This window comes from Ochotona princeps, chromosome 6 (assembly GCF_030435755.1).
Source record: "Ochotona princeps isolate mOchPri1 chromosome 6, mOchPri1.hap1, whole genome shotgun sequence".
NCBI classification, from domain to species: domain Eukaryota; kingdom Metazoa; phylum Chordata; class Mammalia; order Lagomorpha; family Ochotonidae; genus Ochotona; species Ochotona princeps.
The window spans coordinates 48,816,190-48,836,712 of NC_080837.1; the positions used below are offsets into that span (position 1 = coordinate 48,816,190).

Here is a 20,523-nt window from a genome sequence, read left to right on the forward strand (position 1 = left end):
TGAAAAGCAGGCTGTGTCTTTTCTTCCCCTGTTATGTTGCCGAGGGCATATCCCTGTGTTTACAATAGAATCCTCTACCTTCTCTTTCCTTTCTCCTCTTCCCCTAGGAGAGATAATTGGACTGTGTGATTTCCATTAAATGTAATGTACCACATGCAGATGAAACACAATAGCAAAATGCATTAAGACAGAATCCTTTGGAAAAAATGGTCTGGGTACTTTTCTATTCGTTAAAATTAGCTACCAACTTATTTTTGTTTTTGCACAATTAAATGCAAAGGTTTCATTTACTCTTTTTAAAGGTTATTTTCATTTCTGTACTCTTGTGAACAATTAATCTTTTTTAAAGCGAAACATAATCATTTTCTGTTGCTTGTCATCTAAGTGTATGGGTATAGGGGTCTGAAAACTATACACACATTTCACATTCTCTCCTACAGACCACATCGTGGTGCTCTAAACCTGCCAAAATCACACAGTGCAGCCTTGCAGTTGATAGATGAAAATGCAGTGAGCCTGATTGCAGTTAGAATTCTCTCTGAAATGGACTACTGATAAGTTTCCTTTAAAAACATGTCTTCAGCATTCATCATTTTGCAAGATAGGTCCTTTGTACATACTCAGAAATGATGAGTTGAACAAATAGCATGAAAGGAGAAAGCCATTTGAAGAAGTACTGCCCCATCCATAAATCTGAAATAACATTCTCTTTCCTTCTTTAACCATCATATTATTAGGTTTTAATTAAGTTCATGCCACAGCTCAGTGGCTAAGTCTAGGAATCACATGTTCTGGGTAAAAGACAAAATGAACTATAATATCTATTTCAAATTCTGTAGGCAATCAACCTCTGTGTTCTAATCCCAAACCATTCTTACTGATAATTTATATGATATTGGGCCACAAAACAGTTCAGAACGTCAGGGTGAGAATGTTCTAGTACCAACATGCGATATCAGAAGTTAAGGAGTCAAAATTCTTTGAACATTTTATCAGTTAGAGAAAGCATAAACAATGAAATTTGTAACAATAAAAAATGCAAAAATACAATGTAATAAAAATAGTTGCAGTGAGAAAAACATTACAGCTTTTCCACCAGTCTGAGTTTTCCTGGGGATTAATTTGTGCTACAAGCCAACTGCCCTTTTCTCTTATGATTGACTTTAGCTATTACATATATTTCTATGGGGGAATATAATTCACTTGTAATTGAATTTGTTTGTAATCATGAGAGTATAGGACTGGAAATGATCAATGCAGAATCACTTTTCTGGAGATTCAAAATATTCATGGAAGTAGTGCTTTGATAGGCTTTTGCTTTGGAAAAGCTCTTTGTCTTTTAAGCTGCTACTATATATCAGTTGTCTGACATGTTCTATATTTCAATTGTGAATGATCAAATAATAATAAAACCAAGTGGCTTCAATAGTGAGTATTCATTTGTCTTGTGAATAGGCAAGTCTCCTGAGTAGGTCTTTTGGTCTGAAGTTGGACTGATTTAGCTAGGCAAGTATCTATGCTTCTATAGTTAGAAACAAATCAACTGGCTAAAGACTGTTCCAGGAAAGGTAGTTAAGTTTTCCTCTACGTGTTCTCACATCCTCTGGCAGTCTAGTCCAGGTTTGTTTTTATGGTCATAGGTTTCTAGACAGTGAAAGAAGTGTGCCTGGTCCAGTGAAGTATAGGTTGAAAACATGAAAGCTGTCACTTCTGCCACATAGTATTCACTAGAACAAGTCACAGGCAATCCTAGACTCAAGAAATGGGAAGACAGACTGCATTTCCTGATAGAAGGAGAATTGGTACTATTTTGCAATGAATCTATAATGTGTATGCTCTCACATAAGTGACTGTAAGAATAGATTGGTAGCATTGTGAAGGAAGTATGATTTCTTAATACTCCAAAGTTTGTAGTTGAGATATTCCTTTAACCATAGACAGGTTAACAATGAAAACAAGCAAGTTTATGAACATATGCAGGACATATCCTATGCAAGAAGCCTAAATAAATTGACAAAGCAGTGACTTAGAATTCTGGCTTAAATAGCATGGTGAACAAAGCAAGTCTGAAGCGTAAACATAAAGGAAAATGATTTTGAATCTCTCCAGACTGCAACTTGGGTGTACAGCAAACAAACAGCTCTGATAGAAGTGAATTAATAAAGCCTGTTTAAAAAATGTTTTAAAGCATATTTATTTGAGAGACTAATAGACCAAGATACAAATAGATCTTCTGCCTACTGATTCACTTTCAAATGATGGCAATAAGCTTGGAACTGGACTGGGCCATTATTGGCATCAGTCCAGGTCTCCAGTGTGAGAAGCTGGAACTTCTCCAGGGTAAGCATTTGCAGGAAGCAACAGTCAAGACCCCGAGTGAGGGAATTACATGCAGAAACTCTGATGTGGAAGGTAAGCACTTAACCACTAGGCTAATCACCCAGTCCAATAAAACTTGAGAATGTAAATGACTGTTTATGATCTCAATGATGCTATGTTTAAAACCGTCGGTATTGGTTAACCTGTTTGTTGGGGAGAGGATATCTTTTGTCTTTGTAAGTCTATGTCCTGCTTTTCATCAAACAGTGAAAACAGAAAAATTTCCTGTATTTGCTTCTTCTTAATTGTCTTCAGTTCAACTGTCGTTCATTTTGGGAGAGCCTATTCTGATACCCTACAGAACTAAGTTGGGAGAGATTTAGGTATGATATTTAAAAGCTATCCCTTGTTACCACAGAGTGTGGAAAGCTTAAGAAATAAAGATGAGTGTTTAAACATGAAAGCAAAAGTAAAATTACACTCATGATATCAGTCACCCTGGCTACTGAACTAGAGCAATGTCTGCATTGTGTGTGGTAACAGCCATAGGCTAGCTTAAAGTTCCAATGAATTGAAAATATTATCAATTAAAGATAAGAATCTATAATCTAATATTAAATAGTTAAATACTGATTATTTGCTGTGAAATGACCAAATCAGAAATTGGTAAACGTTAGACTAGGTATTTACAATGAAAATCCTTTATAGAAATATCCTGTATCAAGCTTTATGTAATATGGAGTGAGAAGAATATCACAACTTAACTTTTCAACTATAATAATTTAAGTATTCTTAATAAAGGACAAAGGTAGTCTGTGAGTGTTGGTCCTGTTGGACAAAGGTTAGATTTTATTATTATCTTTCCCCTCTGTTCTCAACATAAAACTGTCTGAACTGCAGTACTGGATTTAAAAAAAAAATGAACAACCCTACTGATACTTTCCTATTGTTATTACGTCATACCCAGTCTGCAGAAGGTGGTAGATATATGTATAATCTTCTACTGTGTTGCTATCAATGTTGGATGTCTGGAGTGAATACCAATTTTACGATGAAATCCTCAGATATTGCTGTGCAAATTTGGAAGCATATTACAGTCGCCTGATGATCTTTCCAAATGCTGTTTGTGCTCTGCTAAAAATCAGTTGAAACCAGACTTCTGGTGAGGTGAGACCAACCATTAGTTTAAAAATTTACCTGGTATTCCCAATGCTTAGCTGAGGTTGAGAATAACATTTTGGGTGAATCATAAAAAGGGTACCATATTAATTTGACTTAGGAGTCAAGCCAACTCATAAACTCATTGCCTTAGTCTTAATTTTAGTTAGCATATATGATTTTCTAGAATAGCGACATCACAAGTGAAAGTAAGATCAGTTATCCTTATAGTACAGTTGAGTCCTTTGTTCTCAAGCCAGTGAGATCAACTCACATCTTTTGTCCAGGTGTAGTAGTAAATGAGAGAGGGAGACAGTGCCAAAACCACATTACATTAAATTATCACACAGTATTTTAAATTGTTATACAAAATCCAACTGTATTGGAAGTCAGAGTAAATACTGGCTTGTGAGTGATATCTTTAATGCATTTTTGGTAAAGAAGGTGTTACAGCTTTACAACCCTTGCACACAGGCATCTAAAACATGCTCAATTTATTCTTTCCATCACTCAGTACTATGAAAAAATTTGCATGAAGAAATAGATCTCTTTCAACATGCACACACACATAATTATACCACCTCTGTCTTTCAGTTTATTATTTCCTTCCTTATGACAAGAAAATTAAGTGAAAATGCTTTTAAATACATTCCCAGCCACTCCATTATCTTTGTTCTCTCTGGCAACACAATGTTTCTCTTCACAATGTTTGCCTTCCTCTCACTGACTCTGACTTTCAGAACTTGGAAGTTTGAGATAAGTTGTTTTAAATACATGATACAAAATTTCAAAGTCTCTCGAACACTGAAGAAATTTGGGTAATTAATTTGGCTCAAAATCCTTTTTCTTATATTAAAAAAAACTGGTCTCCAATGAAATGCTGTTGCTGTTTCACTCTGTTCTAATACAATGAGGATTTCATTTCAGAGAGTCATACTTTGCTTATAGAGTTTTCTAAAGAAAACTGCATTTCAGACCTCCCTTGCGGTTTCATATTAACCAACTTGAATGGCCCACTATGCTAACTTGAGCCTCCAGAAGCAGAATTTGAGCAGTGAGCTGTCAGCATTCTAAAATTTGGATGTGTTTGCAAAACACCAAATGTGTATTTTGTGTGCCAATTTTTTAAAGGTCAATATGTTGTGTTTTTAAAATCTGGACTAGAATTTTGTTTCCACACATGTTCTCTTGCACATTTAGCTATTTGTAAAGCAAAATGAAAGAGTTTAGCATGTTCTCTCTCTCTCTCTCTCTCTCTCTCTCTCTCTCTTCACCTCTACACACACACAGACACACACACACACACACACACACACTACTATAGTGCAGAGCAGAAACTCTATAGAAGGGAAACTATAAAACAAAATTATGCAACAGCCAAGTTTTATTAAAAGTTGAAATACAACTAACCTCATACAGAAATTTTTATTACACGTAAGCTACACACATTACAACTTTGGTTTATAACTTTGGTTGGCTATGTGTCATACCAAGTATTGGTCTCTTCAATTATGAGAATGTAGTTTGTTATAATGTAAGCTTCTTTAACTTAAACTACACTAAGGTATAGTGAAGGGAATGATTATGTCAACATGGTCATACAGTACAACAGAAAATGGTGGTCCAAAGACTTGGGACCTGTGACCACAGGGAGACCGGGAAGCAACTCATGACTGCCAGCTTCAGATTAGGTCAGCTCTGGCCATTGCAGCCATCTGGAGAGCGAACCAGTAGATGGAAGACCACTTTGTCTCTCTTCTCTTCTTCTGAAATCTGCCTTTCAGATAAATAAATAAATGCTTTATATGAACAAGCTCCTGATAGCTTCAGATTCAAGCAGTTTAAGGCACCACAACTCTTTGAGCTTCAGTTTCCTTGATTATAAAATAGAAATCTCTAGTGTATTTGATATCTAGCTTCTTCCAATTTTGTCCATCTACAAGTCTATATTATGCCTCTATAAAGCACTAAAATATAAAAAATTATAGTGAATCAACAACACTGACATTCTGATAAAGTAGGTTGTTATTTGAGTGGTCTTTCTTATATTTTTCCAAAATAAATCTATATATTTACTCTTGCAGTGCTGCAGTTGTGTTCAGAACAAGAAATCAATATCCTAAGGTTTCATTTCCCATTTTGTAAATGGACTATGTACCACTGTTCTACACAAAATTGCTTTGCTCTAAGGGTCACATCACATGTTGAGATGGTCAGGTTGCTGTATCCTGTATCTTGCAACTTTGGCAACTAGATGTGTCATCTTCTAAAGAGTAGCAACATATTTTCATGGATAAGTGACTAGCATATTTGAAGAATAGAATGAAACCCAGGGTCTGTGAAACCTTGTAATTTCACACAGATGTTTGATCATCAGCCATGTTGATATAACAGTGCAGGTCCTACTGATGGGGCTAGGATATGATTAATAAAGTTAGGGTATATGGATATCACAGACTAGAGAAACATGCTGAGCTAAGCCACATATTTCATGCATGATTCTAGAGGATTTTGCTTTGAACCTGTGACATCTATGAATAGAAAGGACTCAAATATCAGGTGACTTGATCACAATTTATTAATGCACAACCATGAAAGAAGTATTATTGGAGTCGGTAAAATGAATATGTTAGAACTTTTGCCTTCTTAAATTGAGATTGTTTACTATGAAGTGTACATATAGTTCTGAAATGCTGTTGATCTTGCCAATTCAAGGATTCTTCTGAGGTCTGTTGGCTGACATAGTCCACCTTAGAGTCTCCATTTGCCAAGAGGTTCGCTGTAAGATCTGATCCTCTTATCAAAGCAACAGTGTTTCAACATCTCTTTTTTTGTTTTTCAGAAGAAAGTATATTATTAAGTCTCCTGAATTTTTTTATAAAAATTCTTAAGTGATAAAAATAACTTAATCAACATAATCAAGGTGAGTAGGGCCTATTAAAATTTGATTAAAAGCAATATAGTAATATTTGTACTGCTATCCCTAGTATACATCATTTTATTGTATTTATATAACCAGATGTGCTTATTGAATTATAAGTCATTGTAGTTTCATGATTTATTTTCTTTTTTAAAATTTATATTTATTTTTATTGGAAAGGTAGATATACAGAGAGGAGGGGAGACAGAGAGAAAGATCTTCTGTCTGATAGTTCACTCCCAAGCTGCTGCAACAGCTGGGGCTGAGCCAGTCCCAAGCCAGGAGCCTCTTCTGGGTCTCCCACACGGGTGCAGGGTCCCAAAGCTATGGGCTATCCTCGACTGCTTTCCCAGGCCACAATCAGGTAGTGGGATGGGAAGTGGAACTGCTGGGATTAGAACCAGCATCCATATGGGATCCCAGTGCATTCAAGGTGAGGACTTTAACTGCTACGCTATCATGCCAGACCCCATGATTTATTTTCTAAGATACAACACAGAATATGTTAATTACATATAGAGACTTAATGTCTAATTATAAAAGACTGGCTTTACTTGGACTTCAACTCTTCTTATTTTTGCTTTGTAATCACCGGTAGAACAATTCTGGAGGAAATTTTTGTGGCTCATGACTTAGGAGCAATTTTTAGGTAAATCCTCTAATAGCCTCATCAGTTCAAATCGCTGGTGAAAGCCACATTCAGATCCCATCCTTCAGGATTTTACCTGCTAGTCTTAAAAATAGCCGTGGTTTCCCTTAAGTCCCTCAAGTAGTTTTAAATTTGATTTGATTCATTATTTCAGATAACTGGTTAACCATGTTGAAATCAAGAACTGGCTCTGTTGATTAAGCAGTGTTATTAAATTCCAAGGAAGAAACAAGTCATTGTGTTGATCTATTAACTGGCCTATGGTGCACTATGTTACCCTCTAGGGTCTGATTGTTGAGAGAAGAGCATGGGCAATTAGGTGGTAAATAACTCAATTCTATTTGAATCAACTTGGCAACTGTCACAAGATTCTGTTGGCTTTACAAGCCTGTCAGAAATGAAGAGTACATAAATTTTATAACCTGTCCTCTCAGAACCTGAATTTCTAAAGGGAAACATGAGAATAAATATGACAATAATTCAGAGTAAAATATCATTGCTGTAAGCATTTTTTAAAAAAGTGAAACCAGAGTTTAGAGAAGACACTGATATTTTCTGTTTGCTCAGCTCAGAAACATTTCAATAGCTCTTACAAATTGGTGAACAAAACTGGAGGTATAATATGAGGAATGGAAGGTGGCTGGAATGGTAAGTTGACCAGCAGGTTGTGATTCTCACTTTGCGGAATTCTAGAACAGAAGTCATCCAGCATTCTCCATAAAGACTGGATAGTAAATATTTTGGAGTTTTTGGAACTTAATTTCTGTCCCAACTATTAAACTCTGCTTTTGCGGTGTGATAAAAGTCACAGTCACTGGCAGTTCGTACAGAAAACTGTGTATGTGTTAGTAGGAGATAAAAGTAGTTATAGGAAAGGATGGATTTGAAGGCAATAATACATAGTTAAATGAATATAGATGTGTCCAAATGAAGTTTTATTTATTGAAGTGGTGCCAGAGGAGAAGGCACTTGGTATAGTAGCTCTTGGTCCATGTCAAAGTGCCTGGGTTTGGGTTTGGAACTGGCACCCTTATGTGATGCCAACACTTGGAGGCAGATTCTCCAGCTGAACACTTGTGCCATCTCCAATAATTATATTCTTTTTTTGAAACATTTATTTATTTGCATTGGAACGTCAGATTTGCAGAGATAAGGAGATACAAAGAGAAAGATCTTCCCTCCACTGGTTCACTCCCCATGTGGCCACAACAATTTGAAGCCAGGAGCCAGGGCTTCTTTTGGGTCTCCCATGTGGGTGCAGGGTCCCAAGCCTCTGGGGCATCTTCAACTGCTTCTCCAGGCCACAAGGAGGGAACTGGATGGGAAATGGAGCAGCTGGGATACAAAACAGGGCCCATATGAGATCCCGGCTCATGCAAGGCGTGGACTTTAGCCACTAGGCTATCACGCTGGACCCTAATTACAGTCGTAAGTGATGTATAGCAGTAGGTACGAGCTGAGACTGATATCATGAGGCCATGATTCAGTTTCAAACTATCAAGAAAAAACACTTTAGAGGGAATATTCAAGATGAGCTTCCAGGGACATTTAAACCCGCGGGACTATTCCCACAGAAAGTATAGAAAATACAGACACCAAGGTGTCACAGTCGATCAAACATGGCTAGTATTTCAGTGTATCACTCCAAAGGTGATAAAAAGAATGTTAGCTTGCTAACTAGATAACCAAAGGAAAGAACTAATGAGTTAACCTATTACAGAGGCAGAGCTGGGGGGAACAATGGAAGGAAATCAGAATTATTAAAACCTGGAAGTCACCAGGAGAGGCCTATGCAGCTAAGTGTCACATTTGAGGAGGGGAAGTGACATAGCTATTGCTAATGTATCCAAGGATGCTGCTATCCATTACATCTGTAGATGATAGAGAAGTTGAAAACAATTCAGCTGCTTTTTGGGAGGGGTAATAAATTGACATTTCTGGGACAGAGAAATATTGACAGGGTCATGCTCACAGGAGCAGGAAGTAAACGGGAAGTCAAAAAGAAGCACACAGGAAATGAATGGGAAGCAGTAATTCCTTTCTTCCTTTTCTAGTCTTAACAATCTTCATCGATTGCCACCCTTCGCACCCCACCTACTGAACCTCCCAGAGACTGCTGAGTGTCAGCCACAGCCTCACATCACTTAGTCACTGATAACCTTCTGTACATGTAACATAAAAGACACGAATTGAAAAATTTGGAAGGAATGTACCCAGTGAGGAATCTAGAGTTTCATGTGTAGGCAACTGGAAGGCACAAAATTTGGCTGCCCAAATTCACGCAAACATTAAAATCCCAACTCTTACATTATCAGTTACTGGATTAACACTAACCGAATGAAGGTGGAAACTTGTTCTAATTCCAGCATCCAGGGGCTGTGCCCATTGGGATTTCTGTAGTTCACTGCGGACTTGCCTTCCAAAGGTAGTGTTCTAGAAAGGCTTGTTATTTATGTGAGGAGTTTGTCTCAGTCTGTCTCAGTCTGTCTCTCTACTTTCTGGCTGAGCAGGCCGTTTCCTGTACACATGCTCTACCAGACACCAGACTGATGATTTTGAACTGTGGCTCTCCAAGCCATATATCAAATTAAGCATATTCTTTCCCCAGAAGCAGCTCTTAGGAATTCCAGTGAAAATTGTAAAAACTCACTAATGGACCTCCCAATAGTGGATAGAATTACTATACAGTGTTATTCTTGGCTTCAAAACTTTGTATTTCCAGTCCAGCCACAATCATGCTTAGTGTTTGTCCTCAAAATGATTTGTTAAAGGTAACAAGAACTGTTGATGTCCTTAAACAAGTACCACTAGGTCCCTGTGTGGTAGCCTCACGTTAAATTCCTTGTCTTGCACGATGCAATCACATATAGCATACTGGATATTGCTCCACTTTCCTTCCAGCTCCCTGCGTGTGGCCTGGGAAAGCAGTAGCAGATGGCCTGTAGCCTTGGGACCCTGCACTCACATGGGAGACCTGGAAGAAGCTCCTGGCTCCTGACTTCAGATCAGCTCAGCTCAGCTCTGGCTGTTGCAGCTATTTGCAGAGTGAACCAGCAGATGGAAGATCTTTCTCTCTGTGTCTCTTTCACTCTTTAAATCTGACTTTCCAATAAAATAAATCTTCAAAATAAAACAAAAGCAAAAAACCCAGTTATCCCTAGCAAGGGATGTCAGAAGTTGGTATAAAAATAGCTTACTCATATGTTTGAGAGCTGTAAATGCCTACGGTATTAAATTTGTTTTTACTGGGAGGAGATCTGCAGACCAGTAGAGAGGAGCCAAACTATGGAAGGAAAGCTGGTAAAACAAACAAACAAACAAAACCAGAGAGATATGGTTCTTGCAGACACAAAAATACTTTTACCTTTTTGAGTCTTCTTCAGAAATTCTATGCTGGACCCCAGAAAGATACTTTAAAAAGCTAAGAATTGAAGAAAGATTCAGTATGTAACTTACTAGGGATAAATTCCACTGTCATTCATTAACTTGATTTTTAAATAATTTTGGGATATTGTGAAACTGTAATAGGGCATTTAAATGTGACATGTTAGACAAAGATTGAAACTAGTAAGTAAAGTGAAAATTATTAGATAGAGATATAGATGGCCTTTGTTAGTCTCAAGTATTGGTCCTAGTTTTTGTAACAAAATAATTATTAATGCTTCGGAGTATTAAAAAGATTAAAAATTCTAAGGGAAAATGATTTCAGTATGGGACATATTTCTTTGCCAGGGTGACATTACTTAATGGACTTGATATTAATAAATTATCGCAATAGAATCTAATAACAGTAGATTTCTATGTGGCAAGAGAAAATTTTTATTGAAAGTGAGAACATATATTATGATCAGAGACAGGGTGCTTGAATTGAAGATCACCAGTATATTAAACTAAAAAATAATGAAAATGATATTTGAAAAGAAAAACATGTCAAGTAGAAGCATGCTATAAAATATAGATTAATATGTAAATTTTTTCTATTAATTCTTCATGGTACTGGAGATTTAATATTCCAAAATTGATTCCTGAAATTTATGTCATAGCTTGTTAGATGATATGTCTTGGACTCACCAGTATTTTGGTTTGCTTTGGTTTGAATCTATACTTACAAAAAAAATGAGTAGTAATCACATATTCTCCTATTAGAATGCACAGCAAATAACCACAATATTAAGCTGTAGTATGTCAGTAAGTGAGCAAGGTACTGTTGGTCTCTGGAATTGCATAAGCAAACCAGAAGTAGCTGAGCTGTAGGAGGTATTTCTCTATAATGTTGGTACCCTTCTGGAGCCAGGTGGGATAATGAAGTAAAAGCTTCCTGGGAATGTCCATGATGCATTTGGTGGCAGAACTAGAACATCTGCGATTTAGTGGGCCTGCATGTCTAGGGCATCCTCACTGTGGCAATGTAAGAGTCTTTGGGGGCTATTTCCTTGGGGTACGTCTGGGTAGAATGAGAGGTAGGTGATCACAGTGTGTTGATCACCTGCGGTGACAACAAGAATGGCTCAATATTTGTTAGGTCAGTACAAAGTGACAGTGGGGGCCCTGTGCTCAAATGTCGTTAAAAATGTCATGTAAGATTAAGTGTGGGGTTCTTGTAAATGCAGCCTTGTATGATGATATGACTTATGTACCCGTGAAGCTGGCCCTACTGAGAATGGTGCTAGTGTTTGTTCATTTCTTTATTTCAGTCATTTTACATGATATATTAAATATCTGCTGTGTTGTGATTAATTCTATGGATATAGTAGGGACAAAAGACACACATTCTCACATATGTGATTGACAGGATTTAATGATGAGGTTATGAAAATTGTCTGAATATTTGGAAATCATGTAGAAGAAAGCTAGGGACCATGTTGTCAAATCTACATGACATGATTATGTATGTGAACAATAATGTGTGCTTCAGTATTTATACTACATCTATCCTGGCAATCTGTCATCCTGTGAGCAAAACATCCCCATAACATAATTATTTTGGGGGTCATCTACTTGCATGTTTGATATCCAATCATGGGTTCCTTATGTTCATCAAGAATATCTTGTACAGAATATAATAATAAATGCAAGATGTTTATTTTGTTTTAGTTCCTTAGTTCCTAGGAGTAGTTATAAAATTGATTAACCAATGGATTTTCCAAGACATGCTCTGTTGAGCACTGGGCTGGCTATGGGGCTATGGGGTACTCTGAAAAGGTGGTTTTCTGAGATATCAGGCACAGAAGACAAGAGCACCCTAAAGAGACTAGCACAAAGGAGCAGTACTCCCCTTCTGGTACACTAACCCTGTGCCAAACTCAGTCATCATGGCTGTCACCTGTATTTACATATTCAGTCTTTAACTCAGTGAGGTGCTTCCTATCACTAAACATCAGAGAGAAAAATAAATTTCTCAAAATCACACAGATCAAGAGCCAAAGTAAATGGCATGAACTTGACTGCTAAGCAGATCATCTTTTAGAATTAACTTAATTGGAGAAGTCCTCATGAACCAAAGTGCAATTAACCTTGAAGGATATTTCTGTACTCATGCTCCTTTGAATACTGTCCCTGACTGTTCCTCACCCCAAAATGTGACCCTTTAACCACATTTTCAAGAAACACCATGTGTATTTCTGTGCCTCAGCTGTTTGAAATGTGTGTGTGTATATGTGTGTATATATATATATATGTATGCACACATATGTGTATGTATATATATGTGTATATGCATATACACATACATACACATGCATATGTATATATGTACATATACACATGTATATATGCATTCATATATAGATATATACATATATACACATGTGTATGTATATATGTATATATACATATATATATTCCAACCTCTTAGGAATCTAAAATTTTGGACTCAATTTAATTAGTCTTTGTTCTCTGGGATGTAATGTAAACAAAACCTAGGGCATTTGTGTTTGCTTTTGTTTTTGGTTCTGTGGAACAGTCAGAAAAGAGGAAGAGAACTGGAGCCTTGCTAACAGAGAAAGAATGGGGGGAGTGAAAAAGAGCTGGAGACAGACATACATGCGCACTCAAACTAGGATAGATGACATAGACTCATGCAAAGTACAAAGCAATTGACATATACAGAGTAAGAGGGAGAGTGACTGAGAGCCAGAGAGCGCAGCAGTAGATGCAACCTTTTCACATAATCCTATGTGACTATACTGTCAACAGTCTGTATAGTAAACTGGAGGACCAGATTCTAGCATGGAAACAAAGCATTACTTATTTCCATATCCTCTTAGCATCACAAACCATTGTTCGTTCTTTGCAATCCTTTCAATCCATTTTACACTAACGTTGTAGCAGTTCATTCTTTTTCTTCTTTTCAAATTTTTCTGTTTCTTGACAAACCTGCACAGCTGGTATTTATTTGGGTTCCCTTTTATAGCTTGAAAAATATTTAGGCATGTTTACCACAAGTGGGAATGTGGAGCAGCAGTTTCTGTATACATACATACTGGCACATTTCATTTTTGTACCAGGTTTATAATAAACACATTGATTGAATTTTTGAAATATCCGCTGATTAATATACCATAGCAGTTTGAGTAACTAATTTCTTTTCATCAGATTCTTTCTACTCCCAGTTCCTCATCCTTGAAAACCAATGCTGTTTTTTGAATAACATTTAGGAGGGTGTGCTTAAGAAATCAAGTGCTGAATGTCTTTGCAAATGCCTTAGTTTCTATGGAAATAAATTGACAAATGTAACCCTAAAAGGCCCTTATCAGAAGGGAGAATCACCTGCCTTTATTGTTCCGTTGTCAGAATCATGCTGCCTTTATTGTGGGTGCAATTCCTTCAATACAGACACAGCGATACTGGTTTTTCTCAGTTGGGATGGGAACACAAGTACTCCTGGTAAGGGTATGGGAAAACTTTGACAAAGCTCCTTCTCTTGTAGAGTTTTACCAGAAGAGTTTCCTTTAGGAATGAAATATTAATCAGTGCAGATCTCAGGATGGTGGTGTGTGAATGCCATGTGCCATTTGTAAAGACTGTGTGTTTACTCTTTACTTGACAAATATCTTGCTTATCATGTCCTTATTAGAAAAGCTCTACCCTAGTGCAGTTGTTTTGTAACAGACATATTCCTGAAAGTTTTGATGCATTTGATTAAAGAATAAGATGTGTATATGAAGAGCAGGCAGGTCATCATCTCTACAAGGACAAACAGTATTGTGGCTGAGAGGAAACCCTGAAGTCACAGTGTCACGTCTTGAAACAAACTGAAGTTATTGAATGTTGATAATGCCTTCAAAAGCAGGTGTGAAGTCCCCAAGTAGGTAATTAAAGGATAAATCCAAGTAGCTCCAGAGAGATCTGGAGAACAGAAATGTTGTATATGTCTTTGATTTCTAGATTCAAGCGTTTTAGAAGAGTTGTTGCTTCCTAATCCCTGGCTGCACTACGGAACCATTCTTGCCTGTTAGGCAATAGTCTGTGGATTTGAGGAGTTGACATTGCTCTTTGGGTAACGGTGGCCACTCTGAGTCTGTTTCTAGTGCTATGTTTTTAGCATTTGTCCTCCCTACTTTCTGCTATGTAAAACTAGTAAATTGTAGGATAAACATCAGTTTGGTAAATTGTATCTTCCTTTCTAATTTATAGAAAATGTTTGAAGTGTTCAGAATCCACATTTTTTTAGTGCTTCTAGTGTTTCTCTTTTTTGACACCACATCATTGTTTGATCATAGAAAGAAAGAGAAGTGTAAATAAAGCTGGGATTTAGTTTCTTAAAAAATAAAAGATTTTTAAGGTCAGATATGAGCAGAGATTGCTCTGTTTCTTTGGTAAAGCCCCGTCTTGCTAGTTCTTTCTGGTGAGATAACTCCATCTTTGACTTCCTGTCTATATCTTTATATACAATCTTCTCTTTCTCCAAAATTCTCACCTCTACTTTGAATGCTCTTTTAACTTCCATTTATTTAATAAGTACACACCAATTGCTTCTACCTTTGTGATTTTTTTTTTCCTAAACTCTCTAGAAAGTAGAGGTCATTTTGCTCTGGGACACACAGCAAGTTGTATACAGTGTGGTTCAAATTATTGTGTACTATGGTGATGCTTTTACTGCTTGTGATCAGAAACTATGTATTCCTCATTCATTCTGCCACATGAGCGGTGGTTACAAATGAATAATCACTCCAAATTCTCTGTGGTTTATGACTGGTTTTGATTGTGAACATAAATTTAAACAGAACATCAGCATACCTGCCCAAGAGTACAGGCTAATTTGGAAGATGGAACAAGAGATCACAAAGAATAGAGTGAGAAGAAGTGGGCAAGCAGATTGTTGCATCGCTGGAGTCTTTATGCTTCCTTAATATTTTAATTTCTCCAGAGTAGGACAAAAGTACTCAATTGAACAATAGCCATCTTCAGCTTCCTATTTTGTTTCAGCGCTCAGACTTTCTTTTTTGTATAAAAACTGTTTTCTCGCTATTCAGAGAAGGATTAATACCCTCAAATCTCATTATTGTGCAATTGTCCCCTGGTGGATTCTCTGTTTGCACATTGTAATTATGGATAGCATTAATTGCTCACAAAACTGCCATTTTTCCTTTTTATTTTTGCATATATTTCACATACCCAGTTTAATGTCTCCATCTCCTGTACAGTGAATGTGTTTCATTGCAGTAGAACAGTGTCTGTCTTCAGCAGGGTGCTGTGCAGGGTTAGAGCAATTTGTAAAGAATCCTTGTTATTATTTGGGAGCAGAGCTCTGAGTGTGGATTTCAATGTAAATCTCCTCAACATACTTCTTGCCAGAATAGGACGTTGCCTGACTCATAATTCTGGGTTGTATTTGTTGTTTCCTTTGACAACCAAATGTCCCATCATTGCAAATTGACGGCAGTAAAATTGACCTTTATTATGGCCTTTTATTTGCCTAACTCTGAAGGATTTACAGTATTACGTTTTGTTAGTACATTGACTGCTAATGGAAGCTATAAAAGAATGACTGAATTCTACATATCCTTTTTATTTTCTAATGGTGTTGGCATTATTTATCAACTAGACTATGAGATCTTGAGATTTTTCTCTTGGAAAATTTAGGAAGAGTTTTGGGAAACCAAGTCTTTCATCTGTCAGATTGTACGTCTTCTTATAGATTGTCAGAATAATTAAATGCTTATTGTAATTTTGAGTCCTTAAAGTGACAAAATCAGTTTATGTAGAATAATGGGAAAAAACCCCAAAATCTGAAAAAATGCAAAACTACAAGGCAATCCAAACTGCTTTATTTGTAAATAATGAGAATTTAATGAGGATGTTTCATTCTATGTGCACAAAAATTTTGTTTTCATATTGTGCTTCTTGGTGCTTCTAGGATAGTGTTCACAGAGAAAATGTCACATGTCTCAGTTTGGACAAAAAGGATTGAGAACTCCCATAACTCTATCAAAATAGAAGAACACTTAATGTTAGTAAACCAGGATTGCCCAAACTGAGACTCTTATATGTACATTGCAGAGAGGAGAAGAATTCTTTCTGGGGGCTAGGAGGGAAATTTGAGAGTGTGGGCAGGCTGTGCCATCTCAACCCTAGGAAGCCGCCTCCGAGGCCATCAGAACTGCTGGCTGTAATAGGCACTTGGCCTAGTGGTTAGGACACTGTTAGAGCACCTACATCCTACATGAATTTCTGGCTCCTGACTCTAGCTTCCTACTAATGCAGACACTGGGAGGCAATAGGTGATGACTTAAGTTATTGGGTCCCTGCTACATAAGTGGGAGACCTGAATTGAGTTCCTGGCTCTCAGCTTCAGCAAAGCCTAGTCCCAGCCATTGGGAAGTGAACAAACAGAAAAGAGCTTTCTCTAACTCTTTGTCTTACAAATACATTTTAAGAATTAAAAGAGTAAAGAAGAGGCTGGATAAAGAGACTTTAGGGTGAGAAAGGCAACAACTTACAGGGAGGAATATTGTGTTTTCGTCCAAGGGCTTTGTCTCTTCCGATGAAGTAGTTCCCCTGAGCACCTGCTGCCATGTTAACCCATGATATAATACTAACTACCCATATTTATTTCCAGTTTCCTAAGAGACAGATTTTTTAAAAAGGTTATTCTCTTTCCTGTACATAATGATTTTTCATTTTCTGATTCTTTCAGTTTCTAAATTTAGTTTTAAGTACCACTTGCTTAACACTTGTTTATGGGTTTGAATAAGTCTTATTATGTTTTTTACCATATAATTTAATTTTTAATTTTAAGTTTAGGTGCTCGCTTCAGCAGCACATATACTAAAATTGGAACGATACAGAGAAGATTAGCATGGCCCCTGCACAAGGATAATTTTTAATTTTAAGTTTTGAACAAAGAATAGATTTACATAGTTAAAAAAAACTGATCTTAATGTTTAAGAAAGTAAATACTATTGAAAAAAGTTAAAATCTCCATACAGTTAAACAAACACAAAATTCCAAGGACATATTGACAAAAAGTTATCAAAACAAAACAGAAAACACATATTGAGAAACATTACTCTTATCTCCACCATTCTAATTTTCCAGTCCTGACATGCCCTAGAAATAATCAGTAGCTTACATGTGTGCATGTATATGTCCTATCATTAATTTAGTTCTCTCCATAATGAAAACGTTTGGGCAATTTTTAGTTTTTTATGCATACCATCAGTATTGCAAGGATTGGGTTTGTGTGTACAGAATTCTGCTGCATGCTGTTTTATCTGTAGGATAAATTACCAGGATTAGAGTTGCCAAGTCACGTACCAAACATGTTTGCTGTTTTGTTAAATGTGCCCACCTCCCCCAAACTGCTTTCCACCAAATCAAGTGCTAACTGCAGGTGTCATTTTGTGAAGTATATAAAAAAAGTTGCCTTTTGCAGGACATTCTCACCAGCAATGCACCCAAGTGCTCCCTTCCTAGCCTTGACAATGGAGTATCTTGTCAAAATGTTAGCTTTGTAAGATCAATAGGTAAACATTGCATGTGAGTGTAACTTCAATTTGTGTCTTCTTATTACAAATAACTTTGGGCATCTTTTTCATATTCACATAAGGATAATTGATATTGTCTTTTAAAATGAACTGCTTATGATCTTTGTGTTTCTGATAGCTTTCTGCATTCTCCTGAGTTCCAAAACTTCATGAGGAGATTCACCCCTTTGGCTATAATACAAATTTCTAACATTTTTTCCCAAGTTAATCCTTTGACATGCATTTGTTTACAGTGGGGTTTTTTTGTTGTTGTTGTTATTACTGTTTTCTTTCAGGGCAAGAAATTTTAATTTTTATGAATTCAATTTTATTCTTCTATGTGATTTCTAGATTTTGATGCACATTTAATTTTTCTTAGATTTCCATCTTTATAAAAGAATATTTATTTATTAGGAAGTCAGATTTGTAGAGACAGTGAGACACCCAAGTCTTCAACCTGCTGGTTCATTCCCCAGACCAGGACAACTAGGGCTGGGCCAGACCAAAAGCAAGAACCAAGTTTCTTTCTGGTCTCCCACTTTGGTATCAGGTGCTCAAACACTTTACCCATTGTCCACTACTTTTTGCAGGTCGTTTACAGAAAGCTGGGCTAGAAGGGAATAGCCAGGAAATAAACTGTTTGCTACGATATGCTGGCATTGTAGGCGGCAGCTTTGCCAACCACATCACAATGCAGGCCTCTGTATATTTTAGTCTTAATGATCTTTGTTTTCCCTATGTTTTTAGTTCTGTGTATTTTTTAATCCACTTACTAGTTGGAAGTTTATTTTCTGATTTGTTATATTCATATCTAATTTTAATTACTCTCAAGATTGTTTTCTTAGGTCAGGTTTTAAAAGTAGGCTTTTTTTTAAGGAAAGGGGAGGGAAAGAGTATCCATTTTATCAGTATGTGCTTAAAATTATATGTATGAAATGCATGAACTCTGTTATATATATATATATATATATATATATAGAGAGAGAGAGAGAGAGAGATAGATAGATAGATAGATAGATAGAATGAAAGAAGAAAGAATAGGTCATGAACTTCTCCTACTCCCTGGCAGCATTTTTCTAGTGAGATTTCCCTTGTAGGAATTGTGTTTTGATTCACTGATTGTTTACTTGGAGGAGAATTCTGTGGTGAGGGCTTATACCTCAAATTTCCCAAGTCTGTAGCTACAGAATAAATGGAAGAGTTCTTAATATATGCACAACTCTCCACCACACACACACACACACACACACACACACACACACACACACACACGCCTTTCAGCGATATGAAGAGTCAGAACGCAGACTTTAGAGCTCGATTACAATGGGTTGAATTCCGACTAGCTGATAGTTTGTTGGGTGGTGGTGTGTGTGTGTTGGGGGGGCGGTAACCTCAATTTCCTCATCATTGAAATGCTGAAATGAAGACCTGTGTTTGGAGTCACTGAGATTAAATGAACTAAAAGGAGGGGCACTTCACAATTTTAGGGAAAAGCAAGTATTTGGGGCAATGGTCAACACGACACTTTGGATCACTGTGTCCTCAGTTGGAGTTTGTTAGTTTGAGTTCTAGCTCTCCTTTTCTTTCCAACTTCTCGCTAATGGACATCTTTGGAGACAAAAGAGGATGGATCAAGCATCTGAGTCTTTGCCACTCATATAGGAGATCCAGATGGTGTTCTGGGCTCCTGACTTTAGCCTCAATCAGCCTTGGCTGGATGTTGCAGATACTGGGACTATAAACCAGGGAATGGAAGATATTTTCTCTCTGTCTCTCTCCCTCCTCACCTTCCCTCCCTCTTTCCCTTATTCACTTGTGTTGGAATGGTAGATTTACAGAGAAAAGAGAGAGAGAGAGAAAGATCTTCCATCCACTGATTGACTCCCCACGTGGCTGCATTGGCTGGAGCTGAGCTAATCTGAAGCCAGGAGCCTCTTCCAGGTCTCCCATGTGTATGCAGGGTCCCAAGGCTTAGGACTGTCTTTGCCTGCTTTCCCAGGCTACAAGTAGGGAGTTGGATGGAAAGTGGAGCAGCCAGGATACAAACAGGTGCCATATGGAATCCCAGTGCTTGCAAGGAGATTTAGCACCTGAGCCATCATGTTGGGCCCCTGTAATATTTTTATAATATGCATTTTTCCTTGAGCTTGTTGAAGACCTCTTAACTATGTGATTGCTAAGAACAGTGCTCTGCACACAGTGCTTGCTGTTCTGCAATGGTGAGCAGATGTGCACTAGCCCGAAAGATTTCACCTACACAGCTTCTACTCTGACCAGCCACAGGGAGCCCTGGGCTCCCTTGCTCCTCCTACATGTCACAGGACATAACCCTTGACCAATACAGGAAGCACTGGCTTTTAGAAGGTACAGTTGAAGACTCCCTCAGAGATTTGCTTTTGGTGGATTTGCCTGATGATTTTCTGGAATTTTCTTCTGTTTTCCCACACAGATGGTATCATCTGCAACCTCAATTCTGTTCTCACCAGCATCTTTCCAAGGAAATTCTCTCC

At 37.2% G+C, this 20,523-nt stretch overlaps 1 non-coding gene across 1 annotated transcript; it reads left to right on the forward strand.

Annotated features, from left to right (window-relative positions):
• The first annotated feature begins 17,291 nt into the window (after positions 1–17,291).
• Positions 17,292–17,398, forward strand: LOC131480607 (U6 spliceosomal RNA). The gene has a single exon (XR_009245661.1). It is a non-coding gene; the product is annotated as a U6 spliceosomal RNA (small nuclear RNA).
• The last annotated feature ends 3,125 nt before the right edge of the window (positions 17,399–20,523 follow it).